Consider the following 23488-nt stretch of genomic DNA (forward strand, 5'->3'; position numbering starts at 1 on the left):
CTTCGCTTCTGCAGACTAAACAGACCCAACTCCCTCGGCCTCTCCACTCCGTCCACATCCTTTTTGTAGTGGGGGGCCGAGAATTGCACACAATACTCCAGATGTGGCCTCACCAGAGCCGAATAAAGGGGAATAATGACATCTCTGGATCTGCTGGCAATGCTCCTCTTAATGCACCCTACTATGCCATTAGCCTTCTTGGCTACCAGAGCACACTGTCGTCTCCTATCCAGCTTCTCATCCCCTGTAGCCCCCAGGTCCTTTCTGCAGAACTACTACTTAGCTGGTTGGTCCCCAGCCTGGAACTCGTCTGGAAGAGCTTATTTTGTTTCCCGAAGAAAAAGCTGAAATACTGGACCGTCCAGTTCAAAGCCGGTCACCTGGCAACCATAAGCAGAGCGGTGCCTTGTCGGAGCGGTTGCAGCCTCCATAGCCGCTCGGTTACGGTCTCTGGTGTCCCTCCTCAGATCCCCCCGTACCACAGGAGCTGGGGGGTTACACTGGCTGCACCGCCGCAGGAAACCTCCGACCCCAGTCGCTGTCCCAGCCAGGCACGCCGAGTCTGAACCCGTCCCGCCTGGCCCCGTGTCTCCCTCTGCCTGTCACTCGCAGACCCGGTGCCAGGTGAGCGCTCGCCGGAGCCAATCAACTCCGAGCCCTGTTCCCGGGGGACGCGATTGGGGCACGTACCTGGGCACCTTCCGGTCACGGTTCCCAGTCGGTTGCTGTCAGGCCGTGGACCGAGCAAACATCACTTCCGGTCCCTGGGACGGGGCGCGGGCGTCCACCCCGCGAGGGATGCGAGACGCACAGCTCCTGCCTCGTGCCAGAACGCGCCACGGGAGTTCCAATCCCCCTGCCTACATCAGTGCATCATGGGAGACCGAGTGGGGTTCCCATGTGTGAACTGTCAAAACAAGAGACCCCCTGAGAGGGCGCGTGTCCGTCTCAGTGTCTGCCAGCTCCCGCTGCAGTCACGGGTGGGGCCCTGAGCCCGAGTCCCTGTCCCGCCTGCCTCTTCCCTCTGGCCCTCTCAGACTGTCTGGGCCATTGCAGGCTCCGGCTGGGGAGGGCAGGGGTGTTGCTCTCCAGGAGTGGGACCCCAGTATCCGCCTGGCACTGCTGCCATGGCTCCGTCTGACTGTCACGCTCCCTCTCTGCACACTCCTCAGGCACAGGCAGCAGCGTGGGCAGGCAGGCGGGCAGGCAGCTCTGCCAAGCCAGCACCAGCTCCTGCCTCCCCCTCTTGCCGCTAGAAGAGGCAGCAAGGGGATTGACAGGTGGGTCCATGAAGCCACCACACACAGTGCTCATGCACATCAGTTCCCGCCTGCCTCCTCCCACCATACTGCTTCCTCTGTATCAGAGGCAGCAGCACAGAGGTGGGGGAATAGGCCGATCCAATGCTTGTGGGGCGCTGATCAACTGTACAACCGCGCCCTCTTGTGACAAGCTGACTTCAAAGCTGGCTTCCCACAGGTATCAGCTCACGCCTCCTCCCTCCTTGCTGCCTCTGACAGAGACAGCGGGTGAGAGGGGAGAATGCGTGTAATCCACAGGATTGACCAATAAGTTGAGGCTTATTGGTTAATCGTGTAGTCCTCTGTACATTGACATTCCTAGAGAAAGCCACTAAATCTGGTGTGGTGAGCTTAGCCCCTAACCAGCCAGCAGCGAGCAATACCTCTGAGCTGATAAGTGCTGGGAACAGAACAGCTAAAAAGTCAGTGATAACATCTAACTCTAAAATGGTGAGCAATAAATTAAAACAGAAGCTCTTAAATATGAATAAACTGCAACACCCGTGCAAAAGAATATGAACAGAACACTAGGCATTTAGATTTATTTCAAAATTAAAAGGTTTGTGTATTACTAGGGTAAAACATACATAAAAATGCGATGTTAAACTCATGTAAGCGATTGCTGGAACATGGATTACAGCAGGGGTTCTCAAAATTCGTGATACCACTACCCCCTAAAATGCTAAACGAATTTGTGTGGCCACCCACCCTCACTGCCCTGGGTCGCTTCCTCCCCCCCTTCTCACCAGACTCCTTGCCCTCCTGGGGTTCCTTCATGGCATGTGCAGTCCTTAACGCCCTCCCCCCTGCAGGCTCCTTTCCCCCATCTCTTTCTCCTCTGTGCCTCTTTTCTGCTCCGCATCCCACTCTCCAGCTGCCTTGCTCCTGGAGTCCCATGGCCCCGGCCACGCTGTGCGGCTTGCTGGCAGCGGCCTTCCGCCGCCCTGCCGCTCTTCACAGCCCGGGGAAGAGGGGTCGCAAGTGAAAAAGCCAATCCAGCTGCAACCCCCCTCCCCCAAGTTGCTCACAACCCCCCAAATAGGATAGTCAGGGCTCCCTGAAACAACCAGTTTCCTATGCCAGAGAAATTGGACAAGTTACTTAGCCATTTCCACAGGGAACTTGGCTCTTCGTGGGGAAGGTACGCAATCTGTTCCAAGTGGCTAGCGCGATCTATTACATCATTGGTGTTGTCAGGTATATATACACAACGTTCTTTGCCAATGAGAGCTCAGGTCCCTCCTTTTGCTGCCAGAACTATATCCAATGCCTGACGGTTTTGGAGGGCCAGCTGTCAGATCGCTCCTGTTTCTTTGGCCAGGGCCCTTAAACTTTCTCTAGTTTCATTTGGCATGATTTCAACTACTGCTTGTAACCTCACAAGCCTTTTTGCATGATGTATTACTCCCCCAAATGGGATAAAGGAACCACCAATAGTCTCTTCCCAAGTTAAGGGGCTTATGTGATTCACATACCATTGGGCATCTGACAAGTCCCTTCTTTTTCGCCTCAAATGACGGAGGCGTTCTCGTGGGAAGGAATTGTGGGAAGAGTTAGGCCGGATAACAGATACCCGACCAGTTAACTGGTAACGCAGTATAGGCTTTTGTCCCGCAGACCCACTGAGGCCCTATCAAAGCTGGGAAGGGTCGGTTGCACCCCTTTGCCATATAGGTGTCTACAAAGGAGGAGTAATATCCCCCGAAGGGCACACGGTGATTCTCCTTACGGGGAGTGGTGTTATTTGCATGGCATTGAAAGATTGTACTGTTCTCACTAGGGTGGCTGTAGGGGGAGCATGAGAGTGATTTCATTCTCCAATCTTAGACAACTGCTCCTCCCCAGATTCAGCCCCGTCCCATTCCACACCCAACACCAGTGACCTTTTCCCTCCTCCACACTTATCCATTTAGATACATTGATTCCCACTACTTCCCAAGTGTCGTTACTGTTCCATGTCTTGTTAAACGGATGAGGTCCTCCGGTGAGGCCTGGGGAATTAAGTGGGATTGCCAAGACAGGAACCAGCTTGTGAGTGGGCTGGGATGTGGCTGCAGACCCAGCAATTAGAGATATTAAGGGTCTGAGCGATCCATACTTGCTGGTGGATAAAAGAATTGTCATTGTCATTGTGGATTCCCCAGACCTTAAGACACCAGTGGCCAAGGAACAGGCCCCACCAGAGGCACATGTTGGAGGCAAGACCCTTTTGGTTCTGGCAACCTCAGCTGAGGGAACCGCAGTCACGGTTTTATGTCCACCAGGCAGCAGGCGCTAGGCTCACTACTGCTTCTTCTTGGGCCTTCCTTTTGGTCCTCGTCTGCTTCAGGCAACCCTTACGCGAACGTAGGTTGTAAGGTATCGCAGGCTGTTCCTCTACGTCTTCTTCTGGAGTCAAAATTGACTCTGCGTGGTCCTGAGGCGATGATTGGTCCGCAGGGGGTGGTGCCTTCTTACACTGCGAAGCCTGTATCCATGCTGCGATGCCGGATAGCTTAACAGCCGTCTGGGTAGAGAGCAGCACCTGATGCGGGCCCTTCCACCGGGGTTCCAAGGCGTGTTTGATGGTGGTGTCGTACGTAGACCCAATCATCTGTCTCGAGAGCGTGGCAGGCATCAGAGGCGGGTTCCGTCGGAGGCATCAGAGGTGGGAACCTGTGAATGGAAGTGACTTACAGCTTCCATTAGTCCCTTGCAGTACTGAAGGAGTATACTGTGAGTCAAGTTCAAGTCTGAGACTGGAGTAATGGTAGCCATTGTTCTCAATTTCAAAAGGACTTAATTTATGTCTTTGGGATGGGGTGGATTGAATTTCCATAAAGGCCAATGGTAAGGCTGCTGGCCAGCTTAACCCTGTAGAGTCACAACATTTTTTGCAAGCTTATTTTTTTTATCACACCATTTCATTTTTCAACTGCACCTGCGCTCTGTGGGTGGTAGGGACAGTGCAGCAGGTGTGTGACATGTAACACACGAGCCAGGTGCTGAACAAGTTGTCCAGTAAAATGTGTACCCCGGTCACTGGACAGAGTGGCAGGAATTCCTTTGGCAGGCATAATATGATTTAACAAACATTTGGCAACAGACAGTGAATCAGCTTTGCGACAAGGAAAGGCTTCAATCCTACCTGAAAATAAGCATACCATAACCAAAATAAATTCATATCGTTGACACTTAGGCATTTGTACAAAATCAAGCTGCCAATGCAAGAACGGTGCTTGGGGCAGGCCCCAGAACCCGTGAGCTGCCTTTACAGGTTTGCCAACATTGTAGCTTTGGCAAGTGGCATAGGCGGTAAAGTGGCGGGCTGCAAAACAGCTGAAATGTGGGGCTCACCATCCTGCCTTAGTTACAGCAGAGACCATCCCCTCCTTTCCGACATGCGAAACATCGTGAAGGGGGGTAGAGTAAAAGGGGGCCACAAAGGTACCAGTAGGCGAGCACCGACGGGAATCGGGGTATAGAGAGCAACCCTGGGTGACCCAGGAGTCTTTTTCTGCTTCTGGGACAGAGTCTTGGAGCAGGATGAGGTCAGAAAGGTGGTACAGAAACAGAAAGGGAACCGAGAAACGCACCTGGGGAAGGTTCTAGGGCAGTATTACGCCTAGCAACATCAGTATCTGCTGTGGAGTGGCCAGGGCACTTAACAATAGCTAATGCAGATGGGAGTAAAACTGCATACAGGAGAGCAGCAATGTAGGGGCCATTCTTGATAGGGGCACCAGCAGAGGTAAGGAAACCCCGAGCTTGCCAGAGGGTGCCAAAGTCACGTACAACCTGTAGAAGCTATGTTTAGCTAGAAGCCATTTTGTGTATTAGAAACCATTTTAGCTTTTTTTTTTAAGCACGTAAACCAGAGTGAACTTTTTTTACCCCGTGAGAAGAGGCCTACAGGATGGGGCCTATTGGTATGTGTTATTTGGGCTGGTTGGGACAGGAGATGTACTCCCTCGTACCTGTCCGCCATCTTGTTGATAAGGCTTTGTTTTTCCAAATTTAATTAAGAATTTCTGTAATTGGATGCCCTGACGTCAGACTGTTTGGCTAAGGGTATAAAAATACTAGGATTAATTGTATTAGCAGCTTTACTGGGCCCGGCTTTGCTGGGACCACGTTTGGCTCACTTTGCTTTACTAATCAATAAAGCAATCAGTTGTTAGCCGCCTAAACAGAGAGGAGTGTGTTTTTGCTTCGACAAACCCCAAAGGCATAACGAGAATCAGTATAAATGGTGGCGGAGTGCCCGTCAGCCAGAAAGCAAGCGCGGGTTAGGGCAACTAGTTTAGCGACTTGCGCTGTCACAGAAGGTAATGGCACAGCTTCTAGGGTTTCAGAGAGTGATACCGCAGCATATCCTGCAAGGAGACGACCTTGTCTATCCCGAAAGCAGGAACACAAGGTCGGAGTTAGAGAGAGGGACTTCGGAAAGGTCAGGGCGCGGACGGTGACAGCAGAGACAGCTGCAAGGCAGTCGTGGGGTACACCGTCATCAGACAGAGGAAGGAGAGTGGCAGGGTTCAACTGAGAACAGCGCTTTATGGTGATATGCGAAGCCGAAAGCAGGAAAAGTTCGTACCTAGTGAGGCGGGCGGAGGAAAGGTGAGCTGTATTACGTTGTAGCAGGAGAGTTTCTATAGAGCGGGGGACCATGAGAGAAAGAGGAGAGCAGAGGACAAGGGACTCAGCCATTTCGACTAGGCGTGCCGCAGCAGCCACAGCACGCAGGCAGGGGGGTAAACCCTGGGCAACAGGGTCCAAGGTGGCAGAGAAATAGGCCACTGGATGATTTTTGTCACCATGCTCCTGAGTAAGAGCCCCAAGTGCACAACCAGATTGCTCATGGCAGAAAAGAGTAAAAGTCTTACAGTAGTTAGGTAACCCTAAGGTGGGGGGCAGTGAGAAGCACTAAAGAGTCAGTTTCTGAGGCCGATAATGAAGGGGAACAGAGGAGTAGATCATTTACATATTGGACCAATGTGGACCCAGAGGGGAAGACCAGGTCAGTGAGGTATCTGGCTAATGCTTGGGAAAAGAAAGACGGGCTTTCTGTATACCCCTAGGGAAGCATGGTCCATGTGTACTGCTGCCCCTTGTAAGAAAAGGCAAAAAGATACTGGGACTTAGGGTGAACCGGGACAGAAAAGAAAGCAGAACACAGATCAACAACAGTAAAAGGAGTTGCATCTGGTTGGATAGGAGCCAGAATAGTTGCTGGGTTAGGGACTACAGGAAAGGTGGGTACAACAATGCAGTTAATGGCTTGAAGATCCTGAACAAACAGCCATGATTTCTCATCAGGCTTTCAAACTGGGAGGATAGGGGCGTTACGGCACTGGAACACGGGACAATAATGTCTTGTTCCCGCAGGGTGAATATGACCGGAGCTGAAACCTCTAAATCCCAAAAACCCAGTCCCACGACCCCTTCTCCGACCTCATCCCCGTTCTTGGTACCCTCCCCGTTCCCGGTACTGTCTGCCCTGCCCTGAATAATGCTGTATTTGCAGAGCCATTAACTTTTGTGAGGACTGCTCCTCTTTCCCTTTTAGAGTGCGGTGGCAATGCTCTGCCACTGCTTGCAATTTGTCCATGGTCTTGGCCTCCCATCCAACACTTATTGGCTTTAACATACTGCCAATAGCAGGTAGGAGGCCATTAACAAACGCATGCGCCAGGGCGCCCTGTCCATTTTCACCCGGTCGCTGTATACCAGAATGTTGCAGAAAAAAAGCCCATCGGTCAGTCGGGTGTGATAGTTCCCCGGGTTTTCTCTCTGTTGCTGTTTACAGCAATGTATGGCCGCCCAGTTGGTTTTTGGAGTCCATACTTGGGGAATGGCCTCACGCAGGCACTTAGCTTGATTCTTACATTTGTTCCAGTAGGCAGCGTCAGGACCAGTGTCTTGTAAATTAGAAGGATGCTCAGTGGTGGGCCAATTTGCTATCAGGAGCCTTTTGTTTTTCTTGCTCGCTAGGGTTTTTAAGTAGCTTACACAGTTGCAGGAGGTCTGCTTCAGAGGATTCATCGGCATTGCGCACTAGCAAAAATTCCTCTGCAAATTTGGTAGGGTTTTCCTGGGGCTTTGGAAAACCTTTTACAATTGAGTGGAGCTCCCTGTGGGTCCACGGTTTATAGCTCCAAGTGGGACCGGTCTGAGTCTTCTCGGAGAACGGGGTAAAGGGAAGCGCTTGGTCTGGTGGTGGGAGAGGAGGTTTCCAATAAAGCTTTTCACTTATAATTAGAATTTTTAAGGGAGGCGAGCTTCGATTCAGTCCATCTAAGATTTGCCTCAAAGCAATCTACCTCTCCTCTAGCCAATTCAGCTTTGGGAAGGCCAAGTTTGGCTTTTAAGACGTCCACTTGGTCTTTGTTCCAAGATCCTAACAGTGGCCACTGAGTTTTGGGATCCCCCAGAGTCAATCTAGATCATTTTTCTAGAAATGTACAGGGGTCTGGACCCTTTCTAAAATATATAAACTGAGCCGGGGTCGCTTTAGGGAACTATCCCTGCTTAGACGTCTGCTTACCCATACAGGAGGACTTCATACACCAATCACACAAGGAGGAAATTCGGGTTCGTCAGAGCGGTGCCCAGTGCAACACACAGAAGAAGCCCACAGGCTACTGCCTCAATCGCCCTTGCGTTCACTCCAAGGATTTTATCCAAGGTGCGGTGCGGCTGCGATTGTGCAGATTCCAGTCACACAGACCGCGGGGACAGGAGCCCCTTGGTCAGCCAGTCCCCGGACAGGGATGGCTCCCAGACTCTCTCACACCACAGGGAAGACGGATAGACACAGAGACAAGACAGTCCTCAGTCCGGACAAAACATAGAAATAATTACCTGATCAGAGTCCTGATGTTAGATCCCGGGATCCCTACCAGAACAGAGCGGGAACCAACAGGTTCGATGGAGTAGACTTCGCTGTGGTTGTGCACCTTTCCACTCTGGCAGAGAACCGCTCCGGCCAAATGCCCAGGTGCCGGCTACCACGGTCATCCTGCAAGATAGTCAGGGATCACACAGTTCCAGCGAAGACAGTTGCCATCTCGGTGGAACCTGCAAATTGTCAAAGTCAGAAAGAACTCACAGATTTGTCTGTTTATTAGCAAAGCTGCTCTGCTAAATGCACTCAGAAAATGTGAGTGCCATTCAAGTTTCAAACCCCTTGATTTATACAGTCAAAAGAAAGTCAAAAGTATCGCTGTCCTGGTCAGGTGGTCGGTAATATATCCCTACTGCTAATTTCTTATTATTGGAGCATGGAATTACTATCCATAGCGATTCTACTGAACATATTTTTATTTCATTTGATTCTACATTATCTTTCACATACAGTGCCAGTCCGCCACCCACCCGGCCCGCTCTATCCTTTCTATATATTTTATATCCCGGTATGATTGTGTCCCACAGATTTTCCTCATTCCAGCAGGTTTCAGTGATGCCTATTATGTCAATCTCCTCATTTAATACGTAGTACTCTAGTTCACCCATCTTATTAGTCAGACTCCTAGCATTTGTGTACAAGCACTTTCAAAATTTGCCACTGCTTCTTTGTCTGCCCTTCCCTGATGCATTGGATTCCTTTGGATGCGGTTGTTTGTCTGCTCTGGCCCATGGTTTGCCCTCTCCCCTCCTCTCTTTCTGCCTACAGCTTAGAGAATCTCTATCTATGGATTCCCCTCTAAGAGAAGTCTCCCTCCGATTGACGTGCATCTCCGCACCAATCGGCTTTCCCCCATCTCTTAGTTTAAAAACTGCTCTACGGCCTTTTTAATGTTTAGTGCCAGCAGTCTGGTTCCACCCTGGTTTAGGTGGAGCCCATCCTTCCTCTATAGGCTCTCCCTCTCCCAAAAGTGTCCCCAGTCCCTAATAAATCTAAACCCTTCTTCCCTACACCATCGTCTCATCCACGCATTGAGACTCTGAAGCTCTGCCTGCCTACCTGGCCCTGCGCGTGGAACTGGAAGCATTTCCTAGCAGCCTAAATTTGGCCTCCAGGACATCTCTCCTACCCTTCCCTATGTCATTGGTAGGGGACCATGACCACGACCACCGGCTCCTCCCCAGCAGTACACATAAGTCTGTCTAGATGCCTCGAGAGATCCGCAACCTTCGCACCAGGCAGGCAAGTGACCATACGGTTCTCCCGGTCATCACAAACCCAACTATCTATGTTTCTAACGATCGAATCACCCACTACTAACACCTGCCTCTTCCTAACTGGCATTCCCTCCCCCTCAGAGGTATCCTCAGTGCGAGAGGATACCGCAACATCCTCTGGGAGGAGGGTCCCAACTACGGAATGGTTTCCCTCTGCTCCCATTGAATGCTCTTTTCCCTTGAGACTGTCATCCTCCTTCATCTCCTTGGCGGAGATGGAGTTCACCTTTCCAGGAGCGGGAAGGCCTTGTTTGGACACAGACTGGCTAACCTTGTGAGGAGGGCTTTAAACTAGGTTCGACGGGGGCAGGTGAGCAAAGCCCACAGGTAAGTGCTGCATGTGCGGGACTGGGAGATGGGTTGGAAATGGGGGGGACTACGGGCTATAATGGCAAGGAGAAAGGAGGGTCAGGGCACAACAGGGAGGCAAGATCAAATCAGTATCTCAGATGCCTATATACAAATGCGAGAAGTATGGGTAATAAGCAGGAAGAACTGGAATTGTTAACCAATAAATACAACTATGATATCATTGGTATTACAGAAATCTGGTGGGATGGGACACATGATTGGAATGTTGGTATGGAAGGGTATGGCTTGCTCAGGAAGGACAGACAGGGAAAAAAGGGAGGAGGGGTTGCCTTGTATATTAAAAATTTACACACTTGGACTGAAGTGGAGATGAACGTAGGAGATAGCTGTGTAGAGAGTCTCTGGGTTAAGCTAAAAGGAGTAAAAAACGAGGGTGATATCATGCTAGGAGTCTACTACAGGCCACCTAGCCAGGTGGAAGAGGTGGATGAGGCCTTTTTTAAACAATTAACAAAACTATCCAAAGCCCAAGATTTGGTGGTGATGGGGGACTTCAACTATCCAGACATATGTTGGGAAACTAACACAGCGAGGCACAGGCTATCCAATAAGTTTCTGGACTGCATTGGAGACAACTTTCTGTTTCAGAAGGTTGAAAAAGCTACCAGAGGAGAAGCTGTTCTGGATTTGGTTTTAACAAATAGGGAGGAACTAGTTGAGAACTTGAAAGTGGAAGACAGCATAGGGGACAGTGATCACGAAATAATAGAGTTCATGATCTTAAGGAAAGGTAGAAGGGAGACCAGCACAATTGAGGTAATGGATTTCAGGAAGGCAGATTTTGATAAGCTCAGAGAACTTGTAGGTAAGGTCCCATGGGAAGCAAGACTGAAGGGAAAAACAACTGAGGAGAGTTGGAAGTATTTCAAAGGGACGTTGTTAAGGGCCCAAAAGCAAACAATTCCGCTGTGTAGGAAAGATAGAAAATATGGCAAAAGACCAGCTTGGCTTAACAAGGAGATCTTGCATGATCTCAAAATAAAAAAGGAGTCATATAAAAAATTCAAACTAGGACAACTAACAAAGGATGAATATAAGCAAGCAACACGGGAATGCAGGGGCAAGATTAGAAAGGCAAAGGCACAAAATGAGATCAAACTAGCTACAGGCATAAAGGGAAACAAGAAGACCTTTTATAAATACATTAAAAGCAAGAGGAAGACCAAGGACAGGGTAGGCCCACTGCTTAGTGAGGAGGGAGAAGCAGTAACAGGGAACTTGGAAATGGCGGAGATGCTCAATGACTTCTTTGTTTCGGTCTTCACCGAGAAGTCTGGAGGTGTGCCTAACGTAGTGAATACAAGCAGAGAGAGGGTAAGTTTAGAAGATAGGATACACAAAGAACAAGTTAAAAATCACTTAGGAAAGTTAGATGTCAGCAAGTCACCAGGTCCTGATGAAATGCATCCCAGGATACTCAAGGAGCTGATAGAGGAGGTATCTGAGCCTTTAGCTATGATCTTTGAAAAATCATGGCAGACAGGGGAGATTCCAGAAGACTGGAAAAGGGCAAATATTGTACCCATCTATAAAAAGGGGAATAAGAACAACCCAGGAAACTACAGACCGGTCAGTTTAACGTCTGTCCCAGGGAAGATAATGGAGCAGGTAATTAAGGAAATCATATGCAAACACTTGGAAGGTAATAAAGTGATAGGGAATAGCCAGCATGGGTTTGTGAAGAACAAGTCATGCCAAACTAATCTGATAGCTTTCTTTGATAAGATAACGAGCCTTGTGGATAAGGGAGAAGCGGTGGATGTCATATACCTAGACTTTAGTAAGGCATTTGATACGGTCTCGCATGATATTCTTATTGATAAACTAGGCAAATATAACTTAGACAGGGCCACGATAAGGTGGGTGCATAATTGGCTGGATAACCGTAGTCAGAGAGTTGTTGTTAATGGTTCTAAATCCTGCTGGAAAGGGATAGCAAGTGGAGTTCCTCAAGGGTCTGTTTTGGGACCCGTACTGTTCAATATCTTCATCAATGATGTAGATATTGGGATAGAGAGTACGCTTATTAAGTTTGCAGATGATACCAAACTGGGTGGGGTTGCAACTTCTTTGGAGGATAGGGACATAATTCAAAATGACCTGAGCAAGTTAGAGAAATGGTCAGAGGTAAACAGGATGAGGTTTAATAAAGAGAAATGCAAAGTGCTCCACTTAGGAAGGAACAATCAGTTCCATACATACAAGATGGGAAGCGACTGTCTAGGAAGGAGCATGGCGGAAAGGGATCTAGGGGTCATAGTGGACCACAAGTTGAATATGAGTCAACAGTGTGATGCTGTTGCAAAAAAAGCAAATATGATTCTAGGTTGTATCAACAGGTGTGTTGTAAGCAAAACTCGTGAAGTCATTCTGCCGCTCTACTCTGCACTAGTTAGGCCTCAGCTGGAGTACTGTGTCCAGTTCTGGGCGCCACATTTCAAGAAAGATGTGGAGAAATTGGAAAGGGTACAGAGAAGAGCGACAAGAATGATTAAAGGTTTAGAGAACATGACCTATGAAGTCAGGCTTCATGAACTGGGCTTGTTTAGTTTGGAAAAAAGAAGATTAAGGGGGGACATGATAGCGGTTTTCAAATATCTAAAAGGGTGTCACAAGGAGGAAGGAGAAAATTTGTTCCTCTTGGTTTCTGAGGACAGGACAAGGAGTAATGGGCTTACAGTGCAGCAGGGGAAGTTTAGATTGGACATTAGGAAAAAATTCCTAACTGTTAGGGTGGTCAAATATTGGAATAAATTGCCAAAGGAGGTGGTGGAATCTCCCTCTCTGGAGATATTTAAGAACAGGTTAGATAGACATCTGTCAGGGATGGTGTAGACGGAGCGTGGTCCTGCCTTGAGGGCGGGGGGCTGGACTCGATGACCTCTCGAGGTCCCTTCCAGTCCTATTATTCTATGATTCTATGATTCTAAGAGCACTGGGGCTCTCAGACTGGAGGTGGGACAGTACTACAGTGTCCCGGAAAGTCTCATCAACATAGCTCTCTACCTCCCTTAGCTCCTCCAGTTCAGCCACCCTGGCCTCCAAAGCCCGAACTCGGTCTCTGAGGGTCAGGAGCTCCTTGCAACGGGTGCACACATGCCACCCGCCCACAGGGCAGGTAATCATACATGTTACACTCGACACAATAAACAGGATAGCCCCCACTCTGCTGCTGGGCTTCTGTCTCCATTTTTCTAATGAATAAGTTTAAGTATAAACTGGGATTCTTTTTACACCTCTGGAATATAGATTATTCTAAGAGTTATGTTTTAAAGAAGGTCAGAAGTCACTAGTGCCCTCTAAACTCCCTCTCCAAACTCTCCTGTTAGCTGTTCCTGGTCGCCGAGTATAGCTCTGGTAGTCCCTCCCCCTGACTGAGGCTCAGCCAATTAACAGAGTCGTCTAGATTTCAAACCTTTTAGCCTTCAAACAACAAAGCAAACAAACAAACAAACAAACCAACCAGACAAACACAAGCTCAGCACACTTCAAATAACTCCCCCCCCCCGACACAAACACACACTCCAGACAGCCACTTACCACAAGGGTCCCGTTGTTCCTCCTCTTTTACCTGGAGAACTCCCTCTCCAAACTCTCCTGTTAGCTGTTCCTGCTCGCGCTCTCCCTGGTCGCCGAGTCACAGAGGCTGGTAGGTCGCAGACCTGGCGAGATAGGGGTGTGCGGGTTGGGAAGGAAGCCAACAGGGAGCTGAGAGGCCCCACGTACGGGGGATGGGAAGGAATAGGGCGGAGGTCGGGGTCAGCTGGGGGGGTGTTGCAGGGAGCAAAATGGGGGAATGGAGAAAGAGGCTAGGGGGGACATGTTGGTTTGGGCATTGTGGAGAGGAAGGATAAAAATATGGTTCATGCAAGGGAGGGCCCGCATGGGGGATAAGATTGGCTTGGGGGTGTTGTAATGCACTGGGAAAGTGAGGGAAGGGAGGTGCCGGATTGGCTGCAGCGCAGATAATGGGGGGGGGGGGCGGATTGGGCTGAGGTAGAAGGAGTGGGGGTGCTGTTGCACTGGGGGTGTGATGGATTGGGTGGGGTGAAAGGGGGTGTGGGTTGGGCTGAGGGTGTTGAATGCACTGGGGGCAGATAGGGCTAGGGATGCAGGTTGGACTGGGAAGCGGGGGAACGGGGGTGTACGTTGGACTAGGGGTGCTGAATGGACTGGAGAGTGAGAAGAATGGGGGTGCAGGTTGGGTTGAGGTGTTGAGTGCACAGAGGGTGGGGGAGGGGCTTGCAGGTTGGGTGGGGGGTGTTGAAAGCACTGGGGGGGTAACAGGGGCAGGTTGGGCAGGGGGGTGTTGAATGGAGCGTGGGATTCAGGTCGGGTGGAAGGTGGGGGAGGGGGGTGAAGCTCGGGGGGGCTGTGCAGAGCAGGGGGGGGGGGCAGACAGGGGCGGGGCCTGAGTAGCGCAGCGGGGGCGGCCTATGATGCAGTTGGGGCCGGGGAGAGGCTGGAACGCGATGGGCGTGGCTATGATTGGGGCGGGGCGGACGGAGACACGAACCGGGAGGCCGCACTGTAGCAACTACAACTCCCAGGATGCATCGCTCACGCTGGCCTGTGATGTCACTTCCGCTGCGCCCGCCCACACGCTGTGTTGTCACTTCCGCTGCGCCCGCCCAGGGAGCTGCGGATTGCGGCACTGAACGTTTCCCACAAGCCACCGCGGCTACTTTCCCTGCTCCCCCCGGACTCTCCCGCCTCAGAAAGCCCCCCCCCAAACTGCCCATTCGGCTTGTCCTGTGGCATCAGGACTTGCAAACCCCCCCCCACTCTACCCCCCCACCAAAACCCCCTGTAGTCTGCCCCCCAAATCCGCATTCCGCCCCCCCAGCCCCCTCTGCAGTCTGCCTCCCAACCCCCCACTCTCCTCCCCCCCAGCCCCCTGCAGTCTGCCCCCACAACCCCCCCTCTCTGCTCCCCCCACCAAACCGCCCTGCAGGCTGCTCCCCCCAACCCCCTACTCTGCTCCTCCCCACCCCTGCCGCCTGCTCCCCCCAAACCCCCATTCCGCCCCCTTAGCAGTCTGCCCCCCAACCTCCCCACTCTCCTCCCCCCCCAGCCCCCTGTAGTCTGCCCCCCAACCTCCCCACTCTCCTCCCCCCGCCCCCTGTAGTCTGTCCCCCAAACCCCCCACTCTGCTTCCCCCACGAAACCCCCCTGCAGCCTGCTCCCCCATCCCCTCCTGCAGTCTCCCCCAACCCCCCTCTCTGCTCCCCCCACCAAACCCCCCTGCAGCCTGCTCCCCCAAACCCCCACTCTGCTCCTCCCCACCCCCTGCCGCCTGCTCCCCCCAACCCTCCCTCTCTGCTCCCCCACCCCCTGCAATCTGCTCCCTCCACCCCCCCACTCTGCACCCCCCACAAAACTCCCCTGCAGTCTGCTCCCGCCTAACCCTCCCACTCTGCTCCCCCCACCAAAACCCCCTGCAGTCTGCTCCCCCCAACTCTGCTCCCCCCACCAAAACCCCCTGCAGTCTGCTACCCCACAACCCCACTCTGCACCCCCCACCCCACACCAAACTGCCCAGCTGGCTTGTGCGGGACAGGATGTTGCCTTACGCTGCCCCGCTGCACTTTGTGAGGCCGGTTGGGGGTCTGCCTCGGCTGCGCCCTGTTTGAAAACACTGAGGCTGTGTCTACACCGGCGCGATGTCGCGCCAAAACATCCGCTCTTGCGCAGAAACCTGCTGCCTGTCTACACTGGCCGTGTACAACCAGGGCTTCTGAGCACGAACAAGGATGTTCCTGCTTAGGAAGAAGCCTCTTGCGCAAGAGCCCTTCCAGCACAGGCCAGTGCGGACAGGCACCAGGAATTTCTTGCGCAACAAAGGCCGATGGTTAAAATGTCCGGCAGAGCTTTCTTGCGCAAGAGAGCGTCCACACTGGCATGGATGCTCTTGCGCAAAAACACATGCCAGTGCAGACGCTCTCTTAAGAATCCTAGAACCACAGAGTTGGAAGAGACCTCAGAAGGTCATCAAGTCCAGCCCCCTGCGCTAGGCAGGACCAATCCCAACTAAATCAACCCGGCCAGGGCTGTGTCAAGCCGAGACTTAAACACCTCTAGGGATGGAGACTCCACCTCCTCCCTAGGTAACCCATTCCAGTGCTTCCCCACCCTCCTAGTGAAAGAGTTTTTCCTAATATCCAACCTGGACCTCTTCCACCACAACTTGAGACCATTGCTCCTTGTTCTGCCCTCTGTCACCACTGAGAACAGCCTTTCTGCAGCCTCCTTGGAACCTCCCTTCAGGAAGTTGAAGGCTGCTATCAAATCCCCCCTCACTCTTCGCTTCTGCAGACTAAACAGACCCAACTCCCTCGGCCTCTCCACTCCGTCCACATCCTTTTTGTAGTGGGGGGCCGAGAATTGCACACAATACTCCAGATGTGGCCTCACCAGAGCCGAATAAAGGGGAATAATGACATCTCTGGATCTGCTGGCAATGCTCCTCTTAATGCACCCTACTATGCCATTAGCCTTCTTGGCTACCAGAGCACACTGTCGTCTCCTATCCAGCTTCTCATCCCCTGTAGCCCCCAGGTCCTTTCTGCAGAACTACTACTTAAGCTGGTTGGTCCCCAGCCTGGAACTCGTCTGGAAGAGCTTATTTTGTTTCCCGAAGAAAAAGCTGAAATACTGGACCGTCCAGTTCAAAGCCGGTCACCTGGTGTGACGGCGCGTTGGGGGTTCCCCGTCTCCTGCACCCCGAAATGGCACAAACAGACTTCACCAGCCGGTGGAATAGAGGAAGTTTATTGCCTCTCCAGGATACAGCACAGCACAGATGTAGTCTGGTCCCAGAGCTGGGCTAGGATGCCTAAGGCCCCCTTGAGATGGGGGAGACTGGGCCCCTAAACTCCAGCCCCTTCTCCTAGGCTCTCCTCCATGCTCTCCCACAGTAACTAACTAAATTCCCTTGCAGCCCTGCCCCCCAGTCAGGGCAGCATTCCACCTTCCTTTGTTCCTCTCCATGGGGGGTGTCTGGCCACTGGTTCAACAAGTTTGGCATTACCTCTGCCTAGCGAGGTTTTCCCTGCTGGGTCTTGCTCCAGACAGCAGGGGTCACCACAGCCCAGCAAGTACCCCCACTACGTCACAGTTCTCCCCCCTCCGAGAGCGAACTGAGCAGGGTCACTCCGCTCGTGACCTAGGGAAGTTCGGGTCCTCTGCGTGGGAACCCGCCCCGGGGACATGGGTGCTCCCCTTGACTCAGGCCGGCCGTGGCAAGGCCCCACATGAGCTGGCTTCCCTCTGTCCACTCGCCGCCCCGCTCCAGGGTGACTGGCGCAGGCCTGTCCTCGGGGGTCACACCCACCCTTCCGCTGGCCTTGATCTCTGGCCAGGGTCTCTCGGGCCGGGGCCATGAGCCCAGTGAGCCTTCTCTGGACAACCAGGGCGGCTTCCACCCCCGAAGCTCCATCCAGGGAGGTCTTCCCCTCCCATAACTCTCTCAGCAAGCCCAGAGGGTCTATCTGGGGTAGAGACCCCCAAGCCGCTTTCCTCCTGTCTTGGGCCTTCCCGCCCCTCTGGCAGGAGTCACAGGACCGGCAGTACCGCTGCACGGCTGTAAAGATTCCCGGCCAATAGAAGTGCTGGAGCAGCGTCAGCCGGGTGCTCCGGATCCCCCGGTGGCCCCCAACGGGGACATCGTGGGCCAAATACAGCAGCTTGAGGCGATACTTTCGGGGGACGACCAGCTGCCGCTGGACCCCCCATGCCCTCGCCTTCCTGGGGGGGAGCCACTCACGGAACAGGAGCCCACGCTCCCGCAGGAATCTCTCCTGGCCACCTCTCCCCCGGGGCTGAGCTGCATGGAGGCCAGCCTGGTCCCTCAGCCTCTGCAAGGAGGGGTCTGCCTGCACCTCAGCCTGGAATTCAGCTGCTGAGGCAGGGATCGGGACCTGTCCCCCACCTCTGCCTAGGTCCGGAGTCCCAGCCTGGCTGGACCCCGTGTCCACTGGGATGGGACCCTGAGGACGCTGCCAGGAGTCCTTCCCTGGACCCACGTTGTCAGCCCCCCGCTGGCTCTGGCTCCGGGTAGTGACTAGAGCCCGCTGGGATTCATGGGGCCACTCCTCTAGGTCATTCCCCATCAGCACCTCGGTGGGCAAGTGCGGGTGCACCCCCACTTCCTTGAGGCCCTCCTTGGCCCCCCATTTCAGATGCACCCTGGCTACAGGCACCTTAAACAGGGACCCGTCTATGCCCTTCAGGATCAGCTGCGCGTGGGGTAGTATCCGCTCCGGGGCCACTATGTCGGATCGGGCCAGAGTCACCTCCGCCCCCGTGTCCCAGAAGCCCGTCACCTTCCTACCATTCACCTCCAGGGGTATGAGGCACTCGCTCCGCAGGGGCCGTCCTGCCCCCACCCGGTACACGGAGAAATCCGCCTCCTGAGAATCAGACCTCCCAGGGGAGGTGCACTGAGCATCCTTCCCCTCTCTCTGAGCTGAGGTTTGCCTGCCAGCCTCTGCCTCTGGGGCAGCCTGCCCTTCCTCCCGCCCCAGCCAGTTAACCCTGGAAAGTCCCCGGTCCTGGGACCTGGTGCACTGAGCCCTCTTGTGGCCTTTTTGCCCACAGCGATGGCAAGTTAGGCTTTGGGCTGTCTCTGTCCAGGCCCTGGCTGGTTCTCTGGGGCGCAGACGACCTGTTCCTTGGTCTCGCCCCGTAGTTGACTCCCTCCGTCGCTCAGCCGAGATCCGGTCTCTGCGCGGTTCCCTCTCTCTCCGGGACTCCCGTTCACACCCGGACCGGCTCTCCGTGAACTCATCCGCCAGTCTCCCGGCCTCCTGGGGGTTCTCTGGTCTCCGGTCCTTGAGCCACAGCCTCAGTTTGGGTGGGCACGCTTCATAGAACTGCTCCATCATGACCAGCTTGAGTAGCTCCTCTGCGGTCTGGGCTCCGACTCCAGACACCCACTTGCGGCAGTATTGCGCCAGGCGGGAGGCCAGGTCCACATAGGTCTCCCGTGGCCCTTTCTGTACCCCCCGGAACTTCTTCCTGTACATCTCGGGGGTCAGCCCGAACTTGTGCAGCAGGGCCTCCTTGACTCGGTTGTAATCCCCTGGCTGTAGGTCCTCCAGCTGACTGAGCACTCCGGCCGCCTCCTGGTTCAGTGCGGGGATGAGCTCCTGCAGCCAGTCAGCTGGGGGGACCCGTTGCAGTCCACAGGCCCTCTCAAAGGCACTGAGGAACCCGTCGATGTCACCCATGTCCTTCAGTTGGGCCACCACGAGCCTCTCCAAGCGTCTGGCAGTCCTGGGACCCTGGGGCCCATCCGCACTTGACGCAGCCGGTGCCCCGCCGGTTCTCCGCTCTGCCATGGCCAGCTCATGCTGTCGCTGCCTCTCTCGATCTTGGCGCTCCTTCTCTCGATCTTGGCGCTCCCTCTCTCGGTCCTGGCGGTCCTTCTCTCGGTCCTCTACTTCCAATTCCCTGATCCGCAGCTGGATCTCCAGCCGCCGCAGCTCCGCTGGGCTGGCCCCTGCCCTAGATGGGCTACGGCTTGCAGGCCTCCCGGGAGACGCTGTCTCATCTCTCCGGTGGGTTCCAGCACTCCTCCCCCTCTCTGAGCCTGACACACTCTCAGGGGGGGTCTGGCTGCTTCTCCTGGGGACAAGATCCTGGCCCCGTGGCTGGTCATTCTCTTCCAGCTGGGTAATCAGCTGGGCTTTGGTTGCTTTCCGCACAGGCAAGCCCCTCTCTCTGCACAGACCCACCAGCTCTGCCTTCAAGAGTCGGGCGTAGGCCATCTGCCCGCTGGGCCCCTCGGTGCAGACTCACCAGTCTAGTGCTGCAGCGCCCCACGACTCCCAGGAACCGCTTCGCTCTGTCTCCAGCACGCCTGGCCCCAGGGCTCTTGCTTCTACTGCGCCTTGTCGCTTGCCGCTGGAAGCTCCATCCACGGGGTGCAGTGCATCCCACTTCTGACACCAGTGTGACGGCGCGTTGGGGGTTCCCCGTCTCCTGCACCCCGAAATGGCACAAACAGACTTCACCAGCCGGTGGAATAGAGGAAGTTTATTGCCTCTCCAGGATACAGCACAGCACAGATGTAGTCTGGTCCCAGAGCTGGGCTAGGATGCCTCAGGCCCCCTTGAGATGGGGGAGACTGGGCCCCTAAACTCCAGCCCCTTCTCCTAGGCTCTCCTCCATGCTCTCCCACAGTAACTAACTAAATTCCCTTGCAGCCCTGCCCCCCAGTCAGGGCAGCATTCCACCTTCCTTTGTTCCTCTCCATGGGGGGTGTCTGGCCACTGGTTCAACAAGTTTGGCATTACCTCTGCCTAGCGAGGTTTTCCCTGCTGGGTCTTGCTCCAGACAGCAGGGGTCACCACAGCCCAGCAAGTACCCCCACTACGTCACACCTGGCAACCATAAGCAGAACGGTGCCTTGTCGGAGCGGTTCCAGCCTCCATAGCCGCTCGGTTACGGTCTCTGGTGTCCCTCCTCAGATCCCCCCGTACCACAGGAGCTGGGGGGTTACACTGGCTGCACCGCCGCAGGAAACCTCCGACCCCAGTCGCTGTCCCAGCCAGGCACGCCGAGTCTGAACCCGTCCCGCCTGGCCCCGTGTCTCCCTCTGCCTGTCACTCGCAGACCCGGTGCCAGCTGAGCGCTCGCCGGAGCCAATCGACTCCGAGCCCTGTTCCCGGGGGACGCGATTGGGGCACGTACCTGGGCACCTTCCGGTCACGGTTCCCAGTCGGTTGCTGTCAGGCCGTGGACCGAGCAAACATCACTTCCGGTCCGTGGGACGGGGCGCGGGCGTCCACCCCGCGAGGGATGCGAGACGCACAGCTCCTGCCTCGTGCCACAACGCGCCACGGGAGTTCCAATCCCCCAGCCTACATCAGTGCATCATGGGAGACCGAGTGGGGTTCCCATGTGTGAACTGTCAAAACAAGAGACCCCCTGAGAGGGCGCGTGTCCGTCTCAGTGTCTGCCAGCTCCCGCTGCAGTCACGGGTGGGGCCCTGAGCCCGAGTCCCTGTCCCGCCTGCCTCTTCCCTCTGGCCCTCTCAGACTGTCTGGGCCATTGCAGGCTCCGGCTGGGGAGGGCAGGGGTGTTGCTCTCCAGGAGTGGGACCCCAGTATCCGCCTGGCACTGCTGCCATGGCTCCGTCTGACTGTCACGCCCCCTCTCTGCACACTCCTCAGGCACAGGCAGCAGCGTGGGCAGGCAGGCAGGCAGCTCTGCGAAGCCAGCACCAGCTCCTGCCTCCCCCTCTTGCCTCTAGAAGAGGCAGCAAGGGGATTGACAGGTGGGTCCATGAAGCCACCACACACAGTGCTCATGCATATCAGTTCCCGCCTGCCTCCTCCCACCATACTGCTTCCTCTGTATCAGAGGCAGCAGCACAGAGGTGGGGGAATAGGCCGATCCAATGCTTGTGGGGCGCTGATCAACTGTACAACCGCGCCCTCTTGTGACAAGCTGACTTCAAAGCTGGCTTCCCACAGGTATCAGCTCACGCCTCCTCCCTCCTTGCTGCCTCTGACAGAGACAGCGGGTGAGAGGGGAGAATGCGTGTAATCCACAGGATTGACCAATAAGTTGAGGCTTATTGGTTAATCGTGTAGTCCTCTGTACATTGACATTCCTAGAGAAAGCCACTAAATCTGGTGTGGTGAGCTTAGCCCCTAACCAGCCAGCAGCGAGCAATACCTCTGAGCTGATAAGTGCTGGGAACAGAACAGCTAAAAAGTCAGTGATAACATCTAACTCTAAAATGGTGAGCAATAAATTAAAACAGAAGCTCTTAAATATGAATAAACTGCAACACCCGTGCAAAAGAATATGAACAGAAGACTAGGCATTTAGATTTCTTTCAAAATTAAAAGGTTTGTGTATTACTAGGGTAAAACATACATAAAAATGCGATGTTAAACTCATGTAAGCGATTGCTGGAACATGGATTACAGCAGGGGTTCTCAAAATTCGTGATACCACTACCCCCTAAAATGCTAAACGAATTTGTGTGGCCACCCACCCTCACTGCCCTGGGTCGCTTCCTCCCCCCCTTCTCACCAGACTCCTTGCCCTCCTGGGGTTCCTTCATGGCATGTGCAGTCCTTAACGCCCTCCCCCCTGCAGGCTCCTTTCCCCCATCTCTTTCTCCTCTGTGCCTCTTTTCTGCTCCGCATCCCACTCTCCAGCTGCCTTGCTCCTGGAGTCCCATGGCCCCGGCCACGCTGTGCGGCTTGCTGGCAGCGGCCTTCCGCCGCCCTGCCGCTCTTCACAGCCCGGGGAAGAGGGGTCGCAAGTGAAAAAGCCAATCCAGCTGCAACCCCCCCCCCCAAGTTGCTCACAACCCCCCAAATAGGATAGTCAGGGCTCCCTGAAACAACCAGTTTCCTATGCCAGAGAAATTGGACAAGTTACTTAGCCATTTCCACAGGGAACTTGGCTCTTCGTGGGGATGGTACGCAATCTGTTCCAAGTGGCTAGCGCGATCTATTACATCATTGGTGTTGTCAGGTATATATACACAATGTTCTTTGCCAATGAGAGCTCAGGTCCCTCCTTTTGCTGCCAGAACTATATCCAATGCCTGACGGTTTTGGAGGGCCAGCTGTCAGATCGCTCCTGTTTCTTTGGCCAGGGCCCTTAAACTTTCTCTAGTTTCATTTGGCATGATTTCAACTACTGCTTGTAACCTTACAAGCCTTTTTGCATGATGTATTACTCCCCCAAATGGGATAAAGGAACCACCAATAGTCTCTTCCCAAGTTAAGGGGCTTATGTGATTCACATACCATTGGGCATCTGACAAGTGCCTTCTTTTTCGCCTAAAATGACGGAGGCGTTCTCGTGGGAAGGAATTGTGGGAAGAGTTAGGCCGGATAACAGATACCCGACCAGTTAACTGGTAACGCAGTATAGGCTTTTGTCCCGCAGACCCACTGAGGCCCTATCAAAGCTGGGAAGGGTCGGTTGCACCCCTTTGCCATATAGGTGTCTACAAAGGAGGAGTAATATCCCCCGAAGGGCACACGGTGATTCTCCTTACGGGGAGTGGTGTTATTTGCATGGCATTGAAAGATTGTACTGTTCTCACTAGGGTGTCTGTAGGGGGAGCATGAGAGTGATTTCATTCTCCAATCTTAGACAACTGCTCCTCCCCAGATTCAGCCCCGTCCCATTCCACACCCAACACCAGTGACCTTTTCCCTCCTCCACACTTATCCATTTAGATACATTGATTCCCACTACTTCCCAAGTGTGGTTACTGTTCCATGTCTTGTTAAACGGATGAGGTCCTCCGGTGAGGCCTGGGGAATTAAGTGGGATTGCCAAGACAGGAACCAGCTTGTGAGTGGGCTGGGATGTGGCTGCAGACCCAGCAATTAGAGATATTAAGGGTCTGAGCGATCCATACTTGCTGGTGGATAAAAGAATTGTCATTGTCATTGTGGATTCCCCAGACCTTAAGACACCAGTGACCAAGGAACAGGCCCCACCAGAGGCACATGTTGGAGGCAAGACCCTTTTGGTTCTGGCAACCTCAGCTGAGGGAACCGCAGTCACGGTTTTATGTCCACCAGGCAGCAGGCGCTAGGCTCACTACTGCTTCTTCTTGGGCCTTCCTTTTGTTCCTCGTCTGCTTCAGGCAACCCTTACGCGAACGTAGG

General features: G+C 53.8%; 1 long non-coding RNA gene across 3 annotated transcripts; it reads right to left on the minus strand.

Annotated features, from left to right (window-relative positions):
* Nucleotides 1–1761: 1761 nt before the first annotated feature.
* LOC142824247 (uncharacterized) lies at nucleotides 1762–14624 on the minus strand. Of its 3 annotated transcripts, XR_016347945.1 has the most exons (4): nucleotides 14353–14624; nucleotides 13377–13498; nucleotides 8145–8360; nucleotides 1762–4428 (listed from the first exon to the last, which is right to left on the minus strand). It is a non-coding gene; the product is annotated as an uncharacterized LOC142824247 (long non-coding RNA). The 3 variants fall into 3 exon arrangements; XR_016347944.1 differs by having other exon boundaries at nucleotides 8145–8301; nucleotides 13377–14379; XR_016347943.1 differs by having other exon boundaries at nucleotides 13377–14379.
* Between the last annotated feature and the right edge of the window lie 8864 nt (nucleotides 14625–23488).

Source organism: Pelodiscus sinensis, chromosome 27 (assembly GCF_052426305.1).
Source record: "Pelodiscus sinensis isolate ZL-2025 chromosome 27, ASM5242630v1, whole genome shotgun sequence".
Classification (NCBI taxonomy): Eukaryota; Metazoa; Chordata; order Testudines; family Trionychidae; genus Pelodiscus; species Pelodiscus sinensis.